The sequence below is a fragment of the Serinus canaria genome, chromosome 2 (genome assembly GCF_022539315.1).
Source record: "Serinus canaria isolate serCan28SL12 chromosome 2, serCan2020, whole genome shotgun sequence".
NCBI classification, from domain to species: Eukaryota; Metazoa; Chordata; class Aves; order Passeriformes; family Fringillidae; genus Serinus; species Serinus canaria.
The window spans coordinates 60,951,141-60,976,083 of NC_066315.1; the positions used below are offsets into that span (position 1 = coordinate 60,951,141).

General features: G+C 38.0%; 1 protein-coding gene across 2 annotated transcripts in view; it reads right to left on the reverse strand.

The window, feature by feature from the left end:
* Positions 1-24,943, reverse strand: part of CDKAL1 (CDK5 regulatory subunit associated protein 1 like 1) — a 378,008-nt gene that overhangs the window by 177,726 nt on the left and 175,339 nt on the right. The gene's annotated exons all lie outside the window — the stretch shown is intronic.

Sequence of the window (24,943 nt, forward strand, 5' to 3'; positions counted from 1 at the left end):
GTGAGCAGTAAAACCTATCTATATGTCTGATGTCTAAGACAAATAGGAAAAGAGTTGCTTTCCCATGTATCTTCCAGTAGTTACAAAATTCAACCACAGAGTCAGCTACGCTTTCTACCACAGAGCTTACTTACTTCTTCAGGTTTTAGGACATATGGATACTCCAGCATACATTCAAACAATTCCGTATGGTTTATGATAGACAGTGTGCATGATCCTTGGGTAGCTCTAATAAATTTTAAATTTGGATAAAATAAATTTGCACCTCCAAATGGATTGTTTTAGATGCTAAGCCCTGCAGCTACCCCTAACAAACACCTCGCAATGAGTTTCAGCATTTGCACAGGGAGATTATCACAGTGGGCTCCTTGACACAGCAGAGCTCACTGTGATAAAAAACAAAACGTGCCTTCCCCTTCTCCCTGGGGGTGTGCTGGATTCTGAACCATTAGCAAATACAACTCCATTATGTGGGAAGGAAGTGGGAAATGGTTGTGCTCTGCAGGTGTTCAAAAATACATTTTCAGTAAGGGAGCAGATGCTTGAAAAGAAACAATTCAAGTAAGCACATGGCACCATAATCAGTCTTACTACTGTATTTGAAAGCAACTGTCTTCCTCTCAAATATACAAGTTACTTGCTTTTGGCATCTCATGTATTTATTGCACCTGCAAGTGCTTGAATATATTACATTTCTACATTTCAATGTACAGTTCTTTTAAAGCAACAGGACACAACAAATCACAAGAAATTATGAACAAGTCACGAGCCTGGTCACAATAAACCCTCTCAATTTACATGGTACAGGGAGTTGCCTAAAATGAATTTTAATTTTCAAACTTTAATACCAACAAGATTCACGGAAGGAGGTGTTATAAAATGCCATTACCTTCACTTTAAATGTTTCTGCTACCTTATATTGCCAGACAACTGCTTGTTTCTATACTCTGGATATGTGAAACATCCACTGTTAGAAAATATTTTGGTTCAATTCATTTTGAGGAACAAATAAACCCACAGAGCCAAAGTGCATTTCTTCATAAATAAGTGTCAGGAAAATTAAGGTCTTTCCTTGCAAATGTAAACCCCACAAAAACTGGATCATTCAACTTTGTTGAGTAAAACAGATATCCCTTAGGCAGAAACTCTGAAACAAAAACATAAATTATTTTCTCCCTAGCTACACTTATCAGTGCACTTTTCTTTTACACAGAAATAGACCAAGAGGGTGCAGGACAGCACTATACATGACTACTGCCTTTTAATAAAGCTACACTTTCTTCTGAATACCAGAACTCGAGGACTTCTAAATAAGGCACTTAGAACCTGTGACCAAAGCCTCAATTAGTGTTAAAGGCATCTAAAGGGCATCTCAAAAGTGTTGATTTATGATTAAACGGTCTAGCACTTGGCCAGTAGTTCCAGTCAATGCACTAAGAAGTGAACAGGTCAGGAGACTGAACTATCCTGTCTCTTTCCAGGTGGCCCTTGCAGGTAAAGGGAGAAGGGTATGATTGGGCCAGCAAGTGTCTGCCTCATGTTATACTGAATTCATACTTCAGTATGAATAGGGAGAAACATCAGTCTGCAGCTGCCATTCTGATGGTTCTTTTGAATAGCCAATCATTGGCTTTGGCTCTGTTTTGCTTTTTAAAAATGTCTAATAACTTTCCTAAGTAGCAATTTTTAACTGCCTTAGAATCTCCTTATTATTTTACACTTTGAAAATTAAGCTTTTTCTGTGCCTGCATATATGTAGCTTCTTGGCATTAAAAACTCCCTCTTTTTTATTCTCTCAGATAGTACACTCTATCAAGACATGCACCTACCTTTATGCTAATAAAAATCAAATTTAAGCTGAACCAGTTCCTCCTTCCTTTTTTACTTAGATTAAAGTTTAACTTCCTTATTCCTCCCTTTCTGGTTTTTGATTTTTTGGGTTTTGTTTTTTAGGGGTTTTTTCCCAAAAAGTCCTCTAGGGACTCTCTCCACCATGACTGTCCCCTAGAGTAAAATTCAATGTAAGAACAGCTGTTTCTTTTATCTATTTGAATTCCACCAATGTCCTAAACCATTCTTCCTCTGTACTGATTTTTCAGATCTATTTCTAATAGGCCTACAAATGACACTATCAATTTTGAGAGTAACTACAGCACTCTTTTCCAACCTGTTGAGCTATTAAATAGAAACTGGGCTACTAAATCAAATTTTCAGTAAATTTCAACCATATTTCAGCAGTGCCAGCATATTAATAGGTCCATATTATTATTTCAAGAACTTCTGTTTCAACATTCAGGATAACTGCTGATAACTAGTTTTCCAGATTACTGTTCTGTGTTCTTGCATCTATCTGCCACTAGCATTTGCCCTACCCAGAATGAGAATAGTCTTGCTCATATGTTATTCATATTCTGAAGGAGACAGTGACAAACACACCAGATAGCTTTAATCATCTAGGCCATTCACTGCCCCCAACTTTAAAATTTTCTGCTTGCAGTGCTCTCAGATGGAAGCTCAAGAAAGACACAGTTTGTTTTGACCTGAATTCATTCTCACAATATTTAATTACAGCTATAGCTCCTTTAACATATGAATGATGTGGAAAAACCTACAAAGTCCCAATGACGAAGAAATTAAAATTATAAAGTTCATTAAACTGGAGCATAACGAAGTCTCCTGTGGTTTACTGGCTGCCTACATTTGACTCTTCCCTAAACAGCACTATTGATACACAAACACTTTTTACACAACTATGCATTAAGAAAGAAGTTGTAAAAAGTGGATGCCTTTTAAAAGTAAACATTTACTATGCCATGGTACTGACCTACAGTGTTATTTCCTATGCTTAGTACACATTCTGCAGTGATATATTTTTCCACTGTAACCGTTTATCATTAATGTACTTCTGTTTCATAAGGGAAGGGTAACAGCAAGAAAGTCTCTTTTCCTCATTCAGAACTGATAACAAAGCAATCGCAGTCCTTTATAGAAACAATAAAGCAGTATTGCTTTCTATTCTATTCTCTTTCCCCTTCCACCTATTGCTACACTGCCACAAGCCACACAAAGAAGTTAATGTTTTCTAAGTCAAACAACTGGCTGGCTGCTTATCTGAAAACTCCAAGGCGGTGGTGCAACTTGCAGCTCCCTGTGGGCGAGCACAGTGCCCGGCAACCCCGCAAGGCACGCGGGCTCCAGCTCCCAGCCCTGTCGCGTGCCTCGCAGGGAACATTCCCGGCCCAAGCGGGCACTGCCAGCCCCCTTGTCCCCCCCGGCCTGCCTGCTCTGTGAACTGTAGCTCCAAACACCCAATAAAACCAAGCTGCGCACAGAGGGGGCGGGTGGGGCAAAGAAAAGCGGCTATTTGGGTCGGGGCCAGGCCCACCTACCGGCTAATCCCGGTTTACATCCGACAGCTGTTCATACTCACCTGGCGTGCGGCAGGTGCGGGACAAAGGGGGCACAGAGCCGGCAGCACCTGCCGCCCCCAGCCCTGCCCGGGCCACCGGCACCTCCCGGCAGCAGCTGCGGGGAGCGGGGCCCAGCACCCTGCCCTTGGCTCACCCGGGAACAGCCCGGGACCCCCAGCTGAAGGAGGCTGCTCCGTACCAGGCATCAGCACACGAAGGATCTACCACCAGCCCACGGCCGCCCTCTCAGTGCCTCCTCCAAAACGCACTCAGAGAATCCTCACTCCGGCTGTGGGGAGGAAAAGCCAGCTGCTGGTGCTCAAACGTTTCCTTTGGCTCGATCTTGAAAACCACAGAAGGTTTTTCGCTTTACTATGCCCAAATTGCACAGCGAGCACAGTTTTTGGAATAAGTTCTCCAGTAAAAATAATAATAATTTAGGTGCAACAGACAGAGGGCTGGAGATGTCACCACTCCTCGTTCCAAGCCAGCTGTTTAATCACCGCTGTGTTGTGCTCATTTTGGTGCCCCTCTAATGCACTGTCACATGCAGTTCTTGCTACACGAAGTATTACTGCCAATGGTATGTTACAGCCAACAAAAGCATTCTCCAGCCAGCCACAGTCAAGAGTCCTCACTCAACAGAGCTGAAAGATTGTCTTCCTCTTTCACAGGTAAACCAGAAATGTGGAGGACGTGTCAAAGCTGAGAAATTAATGACCAGGCCTAAACGCTACAAAGGTGCAGGACTAAGGCAACATAGAAAGGAGAGGGGAAAAGAAAAAGACCAAAACCAACAACAAAAGTCCAAACCAGACATGATGGCCACAGGTGCTACTTTTATACAGCTCCATGGGATGTTGTTTCCATGAATGTCATTTAATAAACTAAAATTATTTCACATACAGCTCTGATCAATTTTGTTTGCCTCAAAGTCCATGGGTTTTTTTCCTGGGCAGGTAACTGAACAAAGCCCTATGTTTGTCTACAGGGGAATCACACAGCAAGTATCTCCAGATTAAGAAAGAGAACCCAAACTCCTTTGATCTAGTATCTCTCACTTCCATCACCAGAGGGAAAAGCTGATGGTTTTAAAACAAAAAAGTCAGGCTTCACCCTTAACACTGTGAGTTCTACAAAGAAGAGGGAGCAGTAACTGCTTCTACCCAGAGGCTGAGCAGCACACATTGTCTGAAAAACATTTGTTCAAACTGGTAAAGAGAGATGGTAAATCCAGCCCATGCTGCAGTGCATTTGACCAAATTCCCAGATATATTAATTATAAAATGCACCATTTCAACTAGTCCCTAGCACAAATAACACAAGTTACACAAGTACATAATTCCATAACTGATACATCCAGAGAGACCAAAAAAAAAAAAAAAAAGCTCTAGCTGCTATTAAAAGAAAAAACACGTGGAAGCACAAGAACACTAAAAAGTAAATAAACCTCGCTGAAGCACATGGAAAGGCTTTTACTATTAGAAGAGTCAAACTTTATATAAAACCATTAGGATCCCAAGGAGAGATAGCTTTTACATCATGGTGTTAAAGACATGCATTTTACCTTGTTCAAGTACATACCTTAGTCCAAACAGTGTAATCAAGAATAATACAAAATCAGCAAGCCAACTTTTTGAAGCATTTAATATAAGATTCAGCACTTATATATATTAGTTGCAGCATGGTTCCAACAACTACATGAACAATTCTGAATGGCTAAGAAACCAAAAGCAGCTGATAGAACCAGAATATATTTGTCACAGAGTACTTTAAATTATAAACTGAAATTTATCCATTACTGCAGTGAAAACAGGAAAAGATGCTCCAAGTGTCTAGCAATATTTTGTACGGAAACCATGAAAACAAGAAATACAATACTTGAAAAGAAATACAAAAATAATCTTGCAATTAAACCTGAATTATTGCAATCAGTAATCCAAATAGAAGAAGGAAGTTTCCAAAAATCAGATTATGTAAATTTGGTTTATTTTTATGCATTTACATGGTACTAACATATGTTCTTTCCTTAACAGTATATCATAATACAGTATAAAGAAACTCCTCTCACTTTATAATACTAAATGATCTGTAATTTATACATCCCAGTAGTAAACTGGCCAGGAGTGTGGGGAGGTACATCTTACCAGGTACCTCTTCTGACTGAACAAGCTGACATGCTTTGCAGCCTGCACTGCAGGTAAAGAGCTATGACATCCCTTAGATTAAACCAGATGACAATGAAAGGATCCCTTCATAAGAAAGACCTTCAAAAATCTGTCCCTGCCTGAGCAGGAGGTTGGGAGCAGAGAATATCTAGAGGTGCCTTCAGCCTCAACCCTGCAATGATTCTAGGAAGTAAAATTCTCCCAGCTTCCACATAGGAAAACATGACATCACCTCAGGTGTTATTTGAAGTTTGGCAAGATGTTATGAAGGTAGTGTCATGTTTATTTTCATCTATAAATTCTGCAAGGGAATTTTCTGAATACTTTGGGGAAGACAGATGGATTTACATTGATTTCAAGTATCTCATTCGGGTGTCTAAATAAGATGATTATTTCCCTTTATAGTCAATGAAGACTGGGCTTTAGTTCTTAATTCCTACACATCTTGGGTAGGTAATCTAAGTGCATAGCATACTTAGAGAAGCCATGAAGCAATTCTCTTGGAACAAACAATGTCATTTAAAAAAATGAAACCATGGTAAATAACTTTCACTGTGTTTGAAATCCTGTTTTCTTGTGCCATTTTCTGTCAGTTTGACAAAATGCTTGAAGAGCTCTGCAAGATACAGACTTATGCACATCAAGCCAAAACAAGCTCAATTACACACTAAAGTCAAATGCAACTTTAGGACTGAAATCCACAGCATCAGATGAAGTCTACCAACATTATCTTCCCTTTACAAATTCATTTCATGTCAAAAAATCCAACTTGCATCTCTGTGCTGAAAATAAAAAAAAACAAACAAACCACTACTTAAAGTGGAAGAGCAAGATTCAGAGAACAGTAGAAACATTTAAGACTGGCAGCAATTTTGCAGGATTTAATTAAAAAGCTGCAAGACATACTTATGGATAGGTCATTTTAAAAGAATTCATGCCTTTGGCATGTAGTAATACATAAGACTTCTAGCCGCTCAATAGTTCCTTGTGTTAGTGCCCAGTTTGTCTTACTGTACATACATTATGGTTAATATCAAATTATTTCATCTTTAGCATGTACCTGGGGGGAGGGGGGGACTGCCCACTGGGAGGAGTTTTTGTGTCATACTAGCACCTATTTCTGCCTTCTACAGCCTTGTCTGCATAAGAAATCTGGAACCAGAAATTCCCCAGAAGTAATCACAAGCATGATTGTGACAAGTAACACAGGTCAGGATACTTAAACAATGCTGTCATTGTAACATCTTCAAAGATTTCTTGATTTCTACATTTCCTCTTAGTCATGTCTTAGTCAAGATTGACACAGGACTAAGACAGTCTAGCCAGGAAGCAGCTTAGATAATTACATGTACAAAAAACAATGAAGGAATAAGTCTGTATTTCTGTTTCCAGTGGGCAAACCCAATAGCAACCTGGATGCACGGCGCCTTTTAATGATGGCATGTTAGCATGCAGTGTGATCAGATTCAGGAAACTATTAAGGATACTAATCACCACCTAGACTAGTTTTAAAATTAACATATTAGGAGAAGCCCTCTAGTGTGTTCAGACAATGAGTCAGCTTCTAAAACCAGAACAGAAGCAGCTAATACAAATGAAATGCTAATTTTTCCCCAGACAGTGAAGCAACACTCTCTGTGTATTCCAGTTCTTTTGTAGCATGTGAACATTTGAGTTTATTCTCACAGACCACAGTGTGGACCCTTGAAGAGTTTTTTGCTATTTCTTTCCCATCTAGATCAACACTGGAGCACTGGGAAAAAAGAAGGTTCAAACCCTACATTTCCACACAATCAATTAATTGTACACAAGATGCGCATTTCCATAACCCTTAGTACACACACATTGCTAATGTCACAAAAATAGCTCCAGTTATTCTTTAGATGTTCTCTCAGCACCAAAATAAGTAATGCAGACTTGTTAGTCTATCTCCTCTTCACCCTCAGTCACAAAACTGTATCAGCACTTTGGAGTGCTGAGGAATAGCTCTGCTCTATAATAAGAATATGTAGGACATCAGCTTCCCCAACAGACCTACTTTCCTGTATGTATGGAAATTGAAACTATTCCTCTCCCCTTAGGTCACACTCCAAAAAGAAGACAACATTTTTTTCCTACAACCAATGCATCATCAGAAAGAATCAAGTAAACTTTAGTCCTGCCTACCTAGGATCTATCTCATATTCAAGCCCCACTCTACACACAGGCACCTAATACTGTTTTATATACTCTGATACATTTCTGCAATACAGTCACATTCTGATTACAGAAAAGTTGTGGAAGTACCACATACATATTTGGCCAGCATAGCTTACTGCTTACAACATACAGATCAAAAGGTATGCAGCTTGACATTTAATTCCCTAAAATGAATATGGTTGTGATGAGTAAAAAATGAAAGATTTTATTCTAAATCGTCTAAGGACCAACACAGTAAAATCAGAAATCACCACAGAAACATCATAATTTAAAATTTCATATTAGAAATATCTCTTAGAGAAAAGAAGTCAGCAGGTCCTCTACATGTATTCTGCAAGTTAATACCTTTTGGCAGGATGAAGCTGTTCAAAGAAATAAAACTGAAATAATAACCACTGCAGTGGTATTAACAGACTTTTTTTCAAGCTGCTTTAATCTTACAGTCTGTCCAAGAAATTAGCAGAGCACATACATGTGACTTACTGGCAAAAAAGAAAAAGAAAGGTAATTGAGCCAAAATTATTTTTTTATATCATTGCTGCCCTCTTCTGGTTCAAAATTGCTCATTCTCCATACTTCATATACTAACTAATCCATCTAAACTAATTACATTACATTCATATGGAACATGTTCAGAATTAAATTAATTTCATCTAACACACAAGCAATTTTGGCATGCTAAGAGTCCCACACACCTTTAAATATTATAATTTGAGAGTTATGAATTAAAATCTATTATTAAAATTGATTGCTAGTATAATTTTTAAAAATTAACTGTTACTCTAAAGTGCAGGAGTCAGTTTTGACATCATGACAGGTGTCAAGTTAAGGTTATCAGGAAAACAGAAAACCAACAGAAGAATTTGAAAATGCTTATTCAAAAGAAGTATAAGAAGACAGAATCACATTTTGTATCTATTCAGGCACAGAGCTTTTACTTGTTCCATTACAGAAATATATCCAGCAAATGCAATTCAATATAAAACCAGTAATTCATAATTAAAGGAGTTTATTGTGTGTTTTATTGTGAACTAAGCACTTTTCATATTGCCAAGATCCATAAAACCAGGAAGGCATAAATAACATCCACCCTTCCTTCTTGCCAAAATATCAAACATCTCAGTACAGAATTCCAGAATAAAACCAGTGAGTACAAGTTTAGGCATTGCTCAAGGGCTGGAGAAACTCAGCATAATCTTTGTGATGCCTGTAGTATTGTCCATCCCCTTCTTGTTCCCACACATACCTTTCCTCCCACTACTTGGCATTGTAACTTCTCTCACCTTTTGCTGCTGCTCAGAGCAGGCTTAAAGAACAGCATACCCCAGCAGCTCATCAGGGTTTCATGTCCAACTCAAAAGCAAGAGGACCCTGTGTTTCACATGTAACATCCCCTCTGCAGTTCTTTTTTCTCTGCATTAGTAGACAGAAATGGTTCCACTTCTTGTGGCCAGATCATTTCATGAGCTTTATCTGCACTACTCATATAATTACTCTACTGAAGACAGAAAATTTTAAATACATTGTCAAACAAATATAAATAAATCTATTGCAAGTTTTCCATTAATGGCACCAAGTATTTATAACAATTGAGCTGTTAGTCACACAGAGAAGCTGCAAATAGATATTTGACCCTACAGATTCTAGGCAAGAATAAATCTCCTTTCTCTTGCTGTATAGAAGTTTCTTAAGCTGAAAGTTTTCAATGTAACAGCTATTTTTGTCCTGAGAATACAAATAATATGAGTGAAAGCCACTATAGTCTAATCTAGATGTTTGCCAGAATCAACTATGTTTTGAAGCTATGCTTTGATTTGGTTTGTTTGTTTGCTTGTTTTTGTTGGCTCTTTCATCAGCTGCTATAGACTTAAAGGCTTCATCTTGATCTTTAAAAACACAGCATGTATACTCTGGAGGATAGAGGAGGAGAAGAGAGATCCCTGGAGTTCAAGAGCTGCTGCTTCCATTTAACTTGGAAATGCCACTGCTACTGACAGTTGCCACCTCATATCAGAAACCAAGGCCAAGAGAAACAGTTCCAGAGGGTTGTGCCTGCAAGGACAAAATAAGCTCTTTTTCACAAGAGAGAGATGTCTGTCTAGGGAAGAATGACAGACAGGATTGAGGTACAAACTGCATTTAAAAGACAAACAATATGTATACTAAAATCTTGCAAATGAAGGTCTTGTCTGAAAAAAACCAGGCTGCTATTTCTCCCCCTCTCCATGCAAAACTGAACTTACCATCATTTAGAACAGGAACACTTTAAATATTTCTTGCCCAGCATTAAGCACTTCACTGGAAAACCTTTCTTAAGAAACCCAGAAACAAACACTCAACCCCCAAAACAATACAAATCAAAACCTTTTATATTTCAAATGCTGATTAAAAAATAAAATCTCACCCCCAGCTCCCAAATCAAACTACTTCTTGGTTTAAGTTCCCAAACAGAATGCACTTATGCCTTTCTCGGCAGGTATGAAACAAGGCAGAAAGAAGGAGGAAAAGCTAACTGAACACCACGAAGTCCACATCAGGCACTAAAATTAAATTCTAAGGGTAGCTTATGGGAGCAGTTAAAAAGCCAACATTGTTCTCGGTCTCTGAAGCTACGATCACCACCAGCATAACAATGGAGACAAGTAAGGGGGTAAATGGAGTCCCAGAGTTTCTGCAAGCATGAAGGTGGACACCAACACCAATAACCATTTTAAAAAGCTAATTCATGCAAAGATGGTATCTGTCTTGTGGTTGCTGTTGGAGAACGAGAGGTTCAAAAGAATCATCTTGGACCCCATACCCTAAAGAGAGAGAAAAAATAATATATGTGGTAGCAGAACATAAAAACCCCTGAGCCTTCCTTGTTTCCCTTGAGTGTTACAAAATGTTCTACCTCAGTAAGATCAATGGGATAAACACAATACTCCAGTACTCTAATCAAAAGAACTATTTTAAGTATACTAAGAGAAGCACATCCAAGAGTTGTACAATCTCTCAGGTCACAGGCTGCAGAGGTAATTTATCCACCAGGCCATGAGATGTTGATGCATTCCTCTGATAAAGGACTGCCACCAAGTTAATTCTAAAAAATGGATCGCTCATGCTTTCATTCTGCAGGGGTTTAACAGAAGTGAAATAAAGGGCTTAATAATGTTCAGAACTGACTGGCTTTTGTCAAGCTGATAAATTTGAATATCTCTGCCATCCATAAACACTTTTTTTAATTCAAAGTTTACAGTGATTAAAGTTTTATGTTCTCTGTATGTGCAGCATAGATTATCATTCTACTTGTACACATACCTACATTTAAAATTTCCACAGTTTCTCTCACTAAAGTAATCAAGTTTAAGTTGTGACTTTCCATTTTTTGTATTTAACTCGTAAATCAGCATTAGCTTGTATAAATCAGCATTACCTTCCAAAATCTGGGTTTGTTTGGTTACTTTAGGTAAACAGCTACCAGGAGCTACCTCAGACATACAAAATTGTTTTCATACCTAGACAGATAATTTTCTTTTTATTTTTTTAAATACTGTCAGGCTCCAGTAAAAAGCTGGGTGAAACTCATCCAAGGTATTACTCCACTGACTTCCCTGCAGTTACATCAACTATGAGCCTGACCCTAGGGCAGACTATTAAAATTTTTTAAAAGTCAGATTCAGCAATGTTCTTTTTTTTTATTAGGGAACAAACAGTGTAAAACTATATAATGACCCATATTCAGCAAGGGGAAAGCGAGATCGGTCAAAATGTCAAAGATGTATAAAAGATGCATTAAAATAGAAAAGCTCTATCAAGTACAAAACATTTCACAGTAATACAATCAGACTATGGCCCTCAATCCAGTAACTGCTTTGAAAACACTGCACACTCTCAGGCAAGTAAATGCACAAGCACAGCTCAGTTACCAAGTGCAGATGAATGCAGGGCATCTGAGATATATTAAACCTTCTCTACATGAGACTGCATCCAAACCGCACGTGTGTTAGATCTACCACATTTGGAACATTTGCTGTTCTTGTGTGAATGGTGTCTTTGGAGGCATCAAGCTCCTTTTCCCTTTTTAAATTTGGAAATACACATCCCCATTTCCCCTAGTAATTACCATAAATGGATGGCAGTTCTCATTTCTTAGTCTGTAAAGTGATTCCAAGGAGCAAAAGACACTTGTAGTGTTTTCAACTAACAACCATTTATTCCCATTACTTACTTAATATAAATGTAAGTAATGTGAGGCTTACAGATTCCCATTCCAATGAACAGAAAATACAAATGCCTGTCTGAAGGAATTTTTAGTATTTTTCATCATCCATTTAAGACATAGACAGATCTAAATGATATCCGCATATCCCCAACCCATATATGCACAAAGCCTTTGAGTATGAGATACTGCCTTAAAATATAACAAGAGCACATTTTCCTACAAGCCATTTTGAGAGGAGGTTTAAGAAGAATGCAACGCATGTCTCAGCGAGCTCCAGAAGGGTGTATTAATCCATTCCACTCACAAGAGCTGCTGTTTTGCATCACATCCACTCCAGTGTTTGGGGCTATACCCAACTAGAAGGAGATGTGATACTGAACAGAACAAGGGCTGCTTAAGTCTGTGCAGTCCAGGCTTGGGGGACAGAAGAATTAATGAGGAAATGAGAAAAAAGCAGATGGTGCTGCAGTACTTCTTCCTGCGTATCTGCCACCTCAAGCGGCTTCTATACAGGCAAAGCCCCGGGGCCCCACCTGGTAGACATATAATTACCCTAAATGTGCACTTATGTTTCATTACACCTTAACCATCACTATGCACACTGATTACAAGTATCAATCCATTTCATTTTCATACACCTCTGCGGTTGTACAGCATTCAACTGTGAAAATTCAGCACTCTCGTCACTTCTAAAACAAGGCCCACGCTGATAAACAGCAGTGGGCAAATTATTTGTCACTCTGTAGGGTGCCAGTAGGGTTTGATAAGGATGACATCACTCCCATTTTACCAATAACAATGACACTAACAAGAACATGTAATCAGCAAGCCTCAGTGCTTGGTCTAGCTGTGGCAGGTGCAACTTTTTTTATGCTGTAAATAAGCCAGCCAGCATTAGCTTCCAGCACAAGTACAAAACTATTTATTTTATCAGAATGTTAAGCAGAAGTTGGCTTCCATAAGGCACTGCAGCTGCTGTCGCTGCTTCTGCAGATGCTTTCATTAATTTTATCAAGGACATACTGAAGTAAGTGCTTGATCAGCACAATGGCTATTTAGGAACAGCTGAAGAAATGAAACAATTAACTTAAGGAGACTATGCAAGCCCAATATGCAAATTAAAATAATTAAATATTTTTAAAATGCATTAAAATACATGTAAGAATGCTTTATAAGTGCTTTATAAAGCAAGATTTGCAGTGGCGATGGAACTGGGAAAAAAAAATCTTCACAGCTCTAACTTACTTATATCTAAATAAAATTGCTTTAACCTTTAAAATTATCCACTTCTTAACATGGTAATACCGACTTAGGTACTTTAAAAATTAAGTTACAGGGAAAGATATTGTTTATGATAACCAAGCATGAAAAGGACTTTAATATCCTTAGAGAAGTTTCAATTTATTATTTGCTGTGAAGAGATATTTTGCCACAGTGGACTAGAAATTTATAAATGCTATTTGTTTTATGACACCTTTACTGCTTGGAATACTTAAAGGACCAAACATACTTAATAGAAGATGTTTCATTTCTCCTTCTTCAGAAAAGAGCTTCATATTGTGCTCTAACAAAGCATTAAAAAGAAAATTCCCTTCCTTATTCAAACTCTCATGGTATCTGATTGAACCTCCAAGAAAATTTCTATCCCTGTGTTTGCAAAAAACTTTCCACCTAAGAGTGGAAATTGAATAGATGAATTTTCACCTCCCTGCATCTTCAAGGCCATCCAGCTACCACTCTTCAGATTTTGTAAAGGACAGCAACAAATAAATTAACGCTAGTTTTATTTCCTTCTCTGCCTCTGCTCAGGACACTAAGGGTTTTCTGCAATACTACTGTTCTGTCTCATTGCTGCAGCCTGGGAAAAATATGGCCAGATGCAGCTACTAGCATATTCACAAAGAAGGAAAAAGAAATGGAATGGTAAAAATAATAGAGTGTGTTCTTCACAGCAGAAAATCTAATGCAGGGCAACATTAATTACTTTTAGACAAGTGCTCTGGGTAGTTTTACTGAAGTCAGCTTAGCTGGATCTGCCCGTGGCAGATGTGACACACTATCCTAGATAATGTCTGCTGTTTTCAGTGGGGGGTATGGTGGGGGAGCTGCAGAAAACGTGTCCAAAGAAATCACTCCCATGATGCTGTAAATTTTGTCCAGACATGCCATTTGAATCTCTCTCCTTTCTACACCCAAGAATGATAAAAAGCTTCTTGTATGGAAGACAGAATAATCCATTCTATTTGCAGAAACTGGAAAGTACTAAAGGATAAAAGATAAGTCTTCTACACCCTTCCAGTGTTTGAATGCACTTGATATTTGCATCTACATTTACTGTCAGGAATTATTGAAGCAGTTTGCAAGCACACGTATTTCCAGTGAAATCTGTGAAATATACCTTCATGGATTAACCACAAGGCTTTTAAAAACCCCAGAGTTTCTGAGCAAAAATGTCTTTGGCTTCTGGAAATGAAACTGAACTTCCTTGAGCTCTTCATTAACCCTTCCTGTTTCATGTTCTCCAATTAGAAGCCCTATTTATTAAGCTTTGCTATGACAAAATGTGTTCTAACAAAATTCTGTTCATGTCATCTGTGTTTAAATAACAATACTGAGCACAGCTGAAGGAGAATCACACACTAATAAAACATTAGCTTGTATCAATAATGCAGCCCACACAACTTTTAGTTTAAATACATAAAGGTAAGCCTTACTATTTGAAGAGTATTACCTACTACTTGCATAAGATAGACCTCTGTTAAATGACTGCTATGAGTATTTGTCACTTTCTTTCAGTAAGACTCCACAGGTTAAAAATTAAATTTTTTTTAGAAGTCCTACTACTAATGTTCAACTCTTGTTCAAAAAGTATGTCAGCTTACTGTTTATCCAAAGGCAATGAAAAGGCCTACTCTATAATGAGTAGGATTCCTACTGTGCAGCCAAAAAGGAATTGGGGGGGGGAAGGCAGCTGGATAAACTGGATTTTCCTGCCCTCCAGAGTATTCACACAGATTAAAAATCATATACGTTTCATCTAGATACAACAATTTTTATTTTGATATACATGTCTATCAAAGCCTTCAAACAGCTTCATTTCTTTAACCATTACCTATTTCTTCCCTTAAGTAATTTGGAAATTTTTGAGGTTTTACCGCATACAGAAGGTTAAAGTCTAGATTCTGATGAGCTAACTGCAAAGCAAACCTTCAAAAAATCTAGTTAAGGGACAACACCTTGTTCTACTCTGAAATGCCACTTCTTGCTCCTAGCAGGCCAGTATTATTTAGGTAGATGAGAACTGCTTACTCAAACCACACAGACTTTTCAAAGATGACAAAATCAACTGAGATTTCTCCTTTAAAATTTACAAAAAATGTCTCACAGATTTCTGAGGTCTGGTTTACATGGTACAACCACAAAACTTCATTTGAGATATTTACACATTAGTGTCCTAAAGTGACTCAGGGGTTGCACCCCACACAGCACAGCATTATAGTCCTGAAACAATAAAGGCAGTTTAACTAGCAGGAGATCCATGTAGGAGATCAGGCAATCAGGCATGCTAAACTACAGGTGACTGAAAGGAAGTTGGGCTATGACAGCCACAATCATTTCAATATCTAACACTGTTAGCTTTCAAATCGATGCCCAGTGACCTACAATGCCTCCATATGAAGGAAACTGATCCAGAGTTTGCTGTCTCCTTTGATTGTTTTAGGAAACTCTGCTGTTATGCAGGGGTACATTACAGTGGTATATTACATCTGCTATTGCATGGAAAGATAAAACCTGAAAAAAGAAGAAAACATTCAGGCTCAGGTAGGTCCCATTTTTTCCACCATCACTGTGTTGCTTACCACAATTTGATAAGAAGTAGATCTGGCAGATTTTGCTGAAACTTATTTTTTGAGGAAACTGTGAAGCCATATTTATAACACTGAAGATGTCCTCAGGTTATGGAATGAGATACTTTCAAATTTCTTCTTCGTCTTCATTGTGACAACAGCAGACTCCTAATCTAAGAAACTCTTCCAAAGCTCAAGACACCAAATATAAAACTGACACCATTTAGCCTGTTCTCCACAATGGGTTCAGACAGGTGAGCCAATATTCATTCCACAGGGAATTCTGGCTCTAAAGGACAGACGTTTATGCACGTGCAATCAGCAATCCCTGTCACTGTAACACATGGGCCTGCTGCAGTGCTCCACTACAAAAACACGAGTTACATGTACTCCATATTTGCTTACTCCTAAAACACAGGACCAGAACTTACTTCTAAGGCAAGCTGGGATCAAATTTTACCATCACTTTTTTTAATTCATTTTTGAACAGGGAAAAATAAATGTCAAGAGGAAAGAAACCAATATCCATACACAAAGAATGTGATTTGTACTAGAGCATCCTGTAAGTAAAGACATGCTTTCCATGTCCTTTGCACTTGGTATATCCCCAGCATATAAGGCATCAAGTTTTTGTCACCAGCCTGACAGCTTTTGATAAACTATTTTCACAGTGAAGTAAAAAATAAAACATCTCTGCTAAAAAGTTTCCAGCCAACTGACATACATTAAACTCAGAACTAAAAATTGATATAACAATACCTTCTAGACTACCTGAGAATAAGTCTCGGTATAGAAAAGCACATGAAGTTCACAGTTTTCTGTATTTTTCTATTTTAATATGTAATTTTTCAAGTTGTGCCCAAAATCAGTGCAACACTCACAGACCCTAATCATTACCATCCACTAATACAGAAGACTGAAAGAGTCATAAAAATAAGTAATGGATTTTGTTACATGCATAAACTCTCATGGCATTTTTATATTACAACTCAAGACTAAAGAAATGGGTTCTTGTGGAAATAATTAAATGTATACAAGAATTTAATTTCTCATCTACACAGCAAATAAGCCCTTGTGTATTTTAATGCAGCAAAAAGTTAAAGATTCTGAAAAGTTTTGCATTAGATCCTCTCTCCCCTTTTGATCTGCTAAGTCTATTTTGCAAAAATTTTGGAAAAATTTATCCCTGTCCAGAATGCCTAGCAGCATGGCCATAGAGTATAAACACTTTCCACTTTGAGTACCTCTGATATTTGACAGCTCTATGACCACTTGAACATCATTTATCACATTTATTTTTAATAGCTCTCCCTGGGCACAGCTGCCTTGGATGCCAATCTTCTTTTCTTTAGCCTCCTGTAAATATTTGAAATAGCTATTCATTAACAGTTGCAGATTTATTCGGCACTGTTGTACTGCTTGTGAACTGAAAATAGCTTTTCTTTTCTCCCCCCCCCCCCCCCATCTTCTGGCTGATCTGAAAAAAGCCTGCTGTTTAGGTTCAATCTGTCAGGATTTAAATTATGCTCCAGCTGAGAGCTAATCAAGGGTATCTGACCTGGTTTACAAATAAACCAGGAACAAGAGTTTTATTTTTTTCCTTATTTTTCTTTAGGGCATGGGCCCATATATGAAAACAAACCATGAACAGGTCACAAATACAGTTATCCTAAATTAAAGCAGAAGCAACTTATCCAGAAACAACTTGTTCTCACAGGTGCCTTCCTAGAGGTTCTCAAGTATTTTCACTGACAGCTCTTACACCTAGCTTACATGCAATATTTGAATTTCAGATTTCAGTACTTTTGCACAACGTACACAGCATTAAAAAGGCATCTATTAAAGCCATCAAGACACCCTGGTGTTCACATCAGGAGTCCCACACATCTGTACAAATCATAGCTTTTATTTTCATGGAGTGATATTGCAAAAAAAAAAAAAAATTGTGTCATTCATCATGATTGCTCCTAATCTACTTCTACATACAACCAAACTGTGCATAAAAGCCATCTCCCTAATATCTGAGCTCACCAAATTGTACAAAGTGCATCTTAAGTGCATTTTAAGGTCTATTTTCTTTGGATTTAGACTAGAGAGGCCAAAGAGCTCCCTAAAATGTACCAGTACAAAACACACCTAAATTGTCACTTCTGTAGCATATAATAATAAGAACATCAAATGTTTGAATGCAGACATGTGTGAGAGGGTTTTAAGGTAAGAAAAACTGCAGCCATGTCTTGTTTCATGAAAAAAGCCCCTAATGCATCCAATCCAATCCAATCCAATACAACAGCCTACAGAAGGCTGTTAAAGCTGCAAAATACATTTTGTTTAAAAGAAGCACCGCTCAACTGGTCTTTGTATTACATGGTATGAATGATGACAGGGCAGCATGCAATTAATGTTTTCTTCTACTTAGTCCTGTCCTGTTATTTCATGAACAATCACAATCACTGTAGCATTATGTCTAAAGCTGGCATCAAAATATTTTTGCACATATTGACTTTTGCCTTAACATAGCAGGAGGTACTCGAGGGAAGGTTAAAAAAAAAAGGGACAATAGTTAACCATGAGAGAGATCCATCTAATCTCTGGGCCCAAGCCTACAAATTTATTTTTTATAAGTTACATTTAGTAGTCTCTCAACAGTCTCTCCCTGTGGCATCTGCGCTCATCACCACCCAGAGTTTTACTCTCACTATGACTTCACTGACTACAGCATGAAAGATTAGACAATTTCTTTTTATAACTTACACTTTACACTTGAGATATGCTGTGAGTTGAGTTGCTTGATGTTGCAGTCTCTTGCTTCTGTAAACTGCACCTTTATCATTTAACACATAACACTTTTAAAGGTCTTTGAAAGAAAATTATCTCAGATCAAAACAGCTCTTAGTTTCTTATTAAATTAATCTCAAAAGTTACAGTCTTATATTAGCACTAGATACAGAGATGGCATGGCCTTGAGTCACAGTGGTATTGCACAACATGTCAAGAGGATCACCACAAAACCCAACCTCCACCTCATTATAAAAAGTGATTGAGAGCAATACTAAAAGCATAAGGCAGACTTTAAATAAAGTACACTGGGGGAAATGAGTGACTTGCTGAAATACAGCTTAAGAATAGACATAAGTAAGACCATTAGTCAGCTTAGCCTAGAGACTTCTCCCACAGGATGCTTGGCAGAGAGTATAAATGCATAAATGATTTGCTGAGTACTCCCAAAATTGCAACACTTGACATAAGATTTGTTATTATTTTTAAAAAACGGACTCTTCTTCCATGCCTCTGTCCTATTTCAAATGCTCAAATTTCCACTATGTCCCATGCTAGGGGGTTTCTCAGCTTTAACCACACTATGAGATTAAGAATTTCACTACAATTTGTTCTGAACCTGGCCTTTGCTAGCTTCACCTAATGCCTTGGAACTTGGTATGGCTTGAGATATCCAGCCCTGCTGTTCATTTTAAGAAGCAGTTGGCACATTGGTCACCTTGCAGTAGAAGGGGTAGTGGGGCATGCATGACTCATTTAGCCCATGAACAAAAGCACAGAAAGGAGGTGGGCAAAGTTTATGCTGAGAGATCCTAGCTCTGTCACAACCCCAATTCCTCAAAAAATCTCTCCTTCAAACCCTCATAGCAAAAAAAAAATGAAGTTAGCAGAAGATCTTGAGTCATCTTGTGAGCAGGAGGTTTCAGTGGCACAGAACAGCTAAGGCTTGTTCCTATACAAGGCCAAGCTGTCCAGCAGCAGACTACTTACCAGATGATAAAAGGAATCATTGCTGCATTCTGATAAATTACCTTTGGATGTGTGACATTAATGTGACATTAAGGATGACCTCAACTTGGTTGGTGCATGGTGCAACACAGTGCATCAGATTTGTTAAATTATTTATTTGGATTCTAGTTACCAGATCTGTTTGACAGTAGAAATTGCTCATGATATTTTCACAGGAGCGATAGAAAGCTTCAGGCAGCTGATTGCAGCATAATATGCAAAGCTGACCCCAAAAATACTCTTAAAATGTTTTGGAAGTATTTCTAATCCAGGTTTAACAAAACCAGCAGTAAATACATAAGTAAAATCTGTATTATCAAAGAAATACAAGTTTCTATACCTGAAAAATTATTTACATGGAGTGAAAAAATTCCAGTTCCTCTATGGTTAAGAAGCCACATAAAACCAAACTTCCACTTTCAAGCAAATTTAAAGATAAAAACCTTTACCCTCTGAAAATCACATTTATGTAAAAGATATATCATGCTTTAATTCCAACTCTTTTTCAATTCAAGACTAAATATACATATAACCAAAGAGTTAACTAGTGGCTTTGACATTACTGAATCCTGTGGTTTACACTCCATTTCAAATAATGCAAACTTAGCAAAAATAAATTTATAAATAAAATTAACAAGCAAGTAATGCTACCCAGCTTTTTTTCTACTGCTGCTCCATTAAATAAGCATGGAAAGAATATAACATACACTACTCTTGTATAATATAAACAAATTTTCAAAAAAAAAGAGAAAAATTAATTTCAAGCAAACATCAGATTGATGAGCTCTTTTGAAGACGCCACAATGAGCCAGACATTCTGTTAAAAAGCATGAAGACTAGAGAGCATTTAAACCCTCTCTTTTCCCCCGCCCCAGTTAAGCTGGAACAGGTTTCTCCTGCCCTTGGAAGATGAGAGAAGACACCCCAGAGTGTCCAATATTACATGACATTTTGTAGGACCATTTCTCACCCCAAAAGCCAGCTAAACTGGCCTAGGAAAGAGTAGCTCTGTGACGAGAGAGAGAAGCATGGGCAGATTACTACATCTGGTTTCCCAGACATCTCTCCAGTCCTTTGCTCCAAAGGTCATTAGGACACTGCAGAATTGTGGTACTTCCACAATTTTAGCATCTGGGAAGATTCATCTTGTATCAGTTACTAGTGTTACACTGTGAGGTTTCTGAAAACACATTCAGTTTTACCCCAGGTCAATCCCCCAGCCTGATTCACAGAAGGAACACTCTCCCAGCCAAAAAGCAGGTGGTCTGAGGAAAGGATGAAAAAAAGGGAAAAAAAAGGGGCAACAGGAGGGATGGATGGAGGACGAAAGGCAGGGGAAGTGATGGCCAAGAAATGGTCCTTCTACCTGCAGTGGTTGCTGAAAGCACTGCTGAAACTATAACCTAAAGCTGAAGATCAAGTAGTAATTTGAATTGTATACATCTCTGCTTTGGCTCTTTTCTATTGCACTTTTATTTCAGAAAAAAATAAAATGCCCCTTTTTTTATAACATTACAAAATTAAACAGGCTGACTGTCATTCAAGGATTTTAATAGCACAAATGTAAATATTTGCATAGGAAAATAGAAAGGAATGAGAAGACTGAATTATGTAGAGCAAATGTGACCAAAAATTGGAGTTTTCTTTCTGCTGAAGAAAAAAATACAACCTTTGTTAGACAGACTTTTCTGGTTCTTGAAAATGCCAAAGCTAAGAGATTAGTGGAGTCTTACTGTCTCTAGGATTCTTAGTCAGGCATGCAAAGTAAGCATTCCTGTATTCAATTTATAAACCTTATTTCCAACACTGGAAGCTACAACAACCCATGCACAGTCAACAGACTATATAAAAAGGAGCATTACTAGAATAGGTTTGATAGAAACAAAAAGGTCATCTGGTCATGCTATCAGACATTTTGGCAACAGTTTCAATTTCTCTGGCAAGTCAGCTTCTGGACAATACCTATGTACCTCTGGCAACACTTAGAGAAAAAACAGCATCCTAAAGTAGCAATTGTCCATGTTTTTAAAAAATTGCCTTTTATTTCACTTTACAGCATTAATATGCTTTATGTTTTGAAACAGATAACCATGATATGATAAACATTTGAAGGCATCCAAAGAATCTATGTAAAGCTATTCAAGCTTCTAATAATCCCCACAGAGGAGAAACTATTACTTTCAGAAACCCAAGGTACCTCATGGAGACTTTGACTCCTGATGAAAATCTTAATGGAAACATGATTTTTTGCAAATTCTAGGGTGACAGCTCCTCATTAAATGAATGACCACTCCTTGTTACTGCATTACCTTCCTTCCAGTCTTCAGTAAACCACAAACTTTCCTCTGTCATCCCATAGAAGACCTGAGACAATGCCATGGTAGCAAGTACAATGACCAACCCCCTATTATCCTGAATGCAGTCATGTGTTACTCTACTTCAGTTGTTTACACTGCTACATTACAGGCTCTTTGGGGCCACATTTTTTTTAATCAGGTACACAATACTCACACAATAAAATCCCAGTTATACAAATAGCAATGAGTGACAAAGTGGTTTTCCTTTAAAGTGAACAGCCCAATTACAGCTCTGCATGTTATGCTGCATACTTGCAAAAGCTATTGTGATAAATTTTGGTGTCTTAATTGAGGCATGGGCATGATTTTTTGGCAAATTAACTCTTATGGCACTATTGCTCCACAAGGCTGTTTGACAGAACTAAATCCTGTATGGACTGTGGAAGAAGGCACTGACACATGGAGCAAAAGAGAAAGAGGTTTCCCTTCCTCATTTCTGATGCCTAGTATCACAGTAGACTTGGCAGCAATGGGAAAAAACATAATGCATAAAACCAAACTGAGGTACTGGAGCATGCCTACAAAATCTAACAGGCAAAATCAAGTGAGTCTCCACAAAACCCATTTGAACCAAGAACAAAATTTAATGTAAAGAAAAAAAAGTGACCTGGAGCAAAGTATCTGATCTGCCATGCTAAGGCACAAAGAGCTCCATAACTTTTTAGTAAGTTTTCTAGTTTCTAAACTTGTCAGGAATAACATGTTTTCCCAAATGTGATTTTTGCAAATAATTTAATGATTTGAACTTGAAGTATCAATTAAAGTTTGACAGAGTTATAAGGAAATGGAAGCAAGACTGTATTACTGAAAGTACTTGGCAACCATGAAATTAGAAGATGCCATGTTCTACACCCTTAATGAAAATATTAACAACAAATTAAACTAAATCTGAGCCTTCTGCTGATTCTTAGTGTTTCTGTGAAAAACAGTGGCATGTTGTGAATCCCAGAATCCTTTGTGGCCAGAGGGCACAGAGATGATCAGTATGTTTAATATTTTGATGACAACATCAAACATACTGCAAGTGCACTGCAGAGTGATCAGCCTTTGGCAACAGATCTTGAAAACGCCGAATTTATTCTGCATGAGTCTATCACCCAGCATGTGCAATAGGTTTGAAGCATTCTGACAGCAGTGGACTGACTGCACACACACCACACCACAAATGCACAAGAATGGCTACATGGCTTTTGGCTCAAAGTCAGCTCACATCTGGCCATCTCAGAAGGAGGCTTCAGTGATAACTGGAAAAGGCCAAGTAAAAACATGCAAAACAAAGGAAAAACATGCAGAGGAAAATTATATTTTTAAATTCAACCATTTTTAATAAAATAAAAGATTAGCATAAAATCCACAAAGATAAATTTTCACAGTACTTAACTGTCATAATAAAACGAATGGAGGAATTTATTTAAAGCATGTTAATAAGGGTGTTGTCCAAATGCCTCTTCAACACTGCCCAGCTCGGGGCATTGACCACCACTGCAGGAACCCAGTTCCAGGGCCTGAGTGCCCTTGTGGTAAAGAAATATTTCCTCATGTGAAGTCCAAACCTCCCCTGAGGGACGCAGCTTTGAGCCATTCCCTTGTGTCCTGTCACTGGATGCCACAGAAAAGGGATCAGCACTGTTCTCTCTCCCTTTCTTTCTCAAAAAGCTGGAGAGAGCAATGAGGAAAAAACCTAGACACCAATTATTTAATGTAACTGCCACTACATTTCTGAAGTAAAATTTAAAATAACGCAAAGGAATCCTTTATGCAACAGGACATCAGAAGACAACAGAAATAACAGTAACACAGTGGTCAACATGACTGTGTAAAAAAATGTACTAAGAAGACAACAGGGAATTTCCTTCAGAGCCAAGAAGAAAGTTCACTAAACTAATTTGCTCACTCAAAAGTAGCTGGAAAATATCTCCAATATTGCAATTTACTACTGAAAAGATATTTTTATCCGTTAAAGTATCTCTTTGCTATGTGACATGGGTTATATGTGTTTGCATATGTTACACAGTAGTTCTCACATACTTGGAGATGCTGCTTCTACTCACTACTGATGGATTATCACTTTAAAAAAATAAGAAGTACATGTGGACCACGAAAACTAATTAATAATGCTATCCCATCTAACTATGAAATGACAGGCTGGTACAAAAATATTTATCTTGGCCTAAGTATTCTGTGCATTACGAAAGTCAGCAGTAGAAAAGCTAGAAACATTCACAAGACACAAAAAATGATACAGAAAACTTTAATAAACCTTAGAACAACAATGAAAAAAAAACCCTAGAGCTCTATAGCCATACCCAAAAAGCACAGCAAAACAAAGACAGTTTTTTTATCCAAGTGTCTTAAATACAGCAGCCCAAGCTCCCTGGAACACAGTTTCAAATTATACTTTAGGAGCAATGTTAGAATAAAGTCTACATTCCCTGGAAGTCAGTAAAAATGCTGACAGAAAAGATTTGTTGTAGATAAACAGTCACCATTCTCCTCCCTCCTCTCTCTCTCTAGGTCAGATCTGCAGACACAAGTGCTCTCTCTACAGTGTTAGTTTCTGCCCTGGAAAGACCCTGAGTGCACAGCCCAGGTTCCAGCTGGGTAACTGGACACCCATTCTCCATCAGAGTGTTCAGAGACAAAACTCACTACCAAGAGGGTGGCCCAAGCATCCTGGCTTGGTACTGCTTCTGCTAACCAATGGGAAGCTAAAACATTGCCAGTACTTCATACTTGTCCTTCCATGACTGTCAGATGCCCTGAAATCATACAGAGAATTTACTGGTAGTCGTGCAGGGGCAAAACAGCTACTAGGAATAAAGCAGAGTGTCTTGACAGTACCTCATCAAAACTGCTAAAACCAGAGATCCTCAGCAAAGCTCACAGTCATCTGAAAAGCTCTGGAAACCAATCACATTATATAAAATTAATCCTTATCATCACCCATAAATACCTGCTTATGGCAAATTCA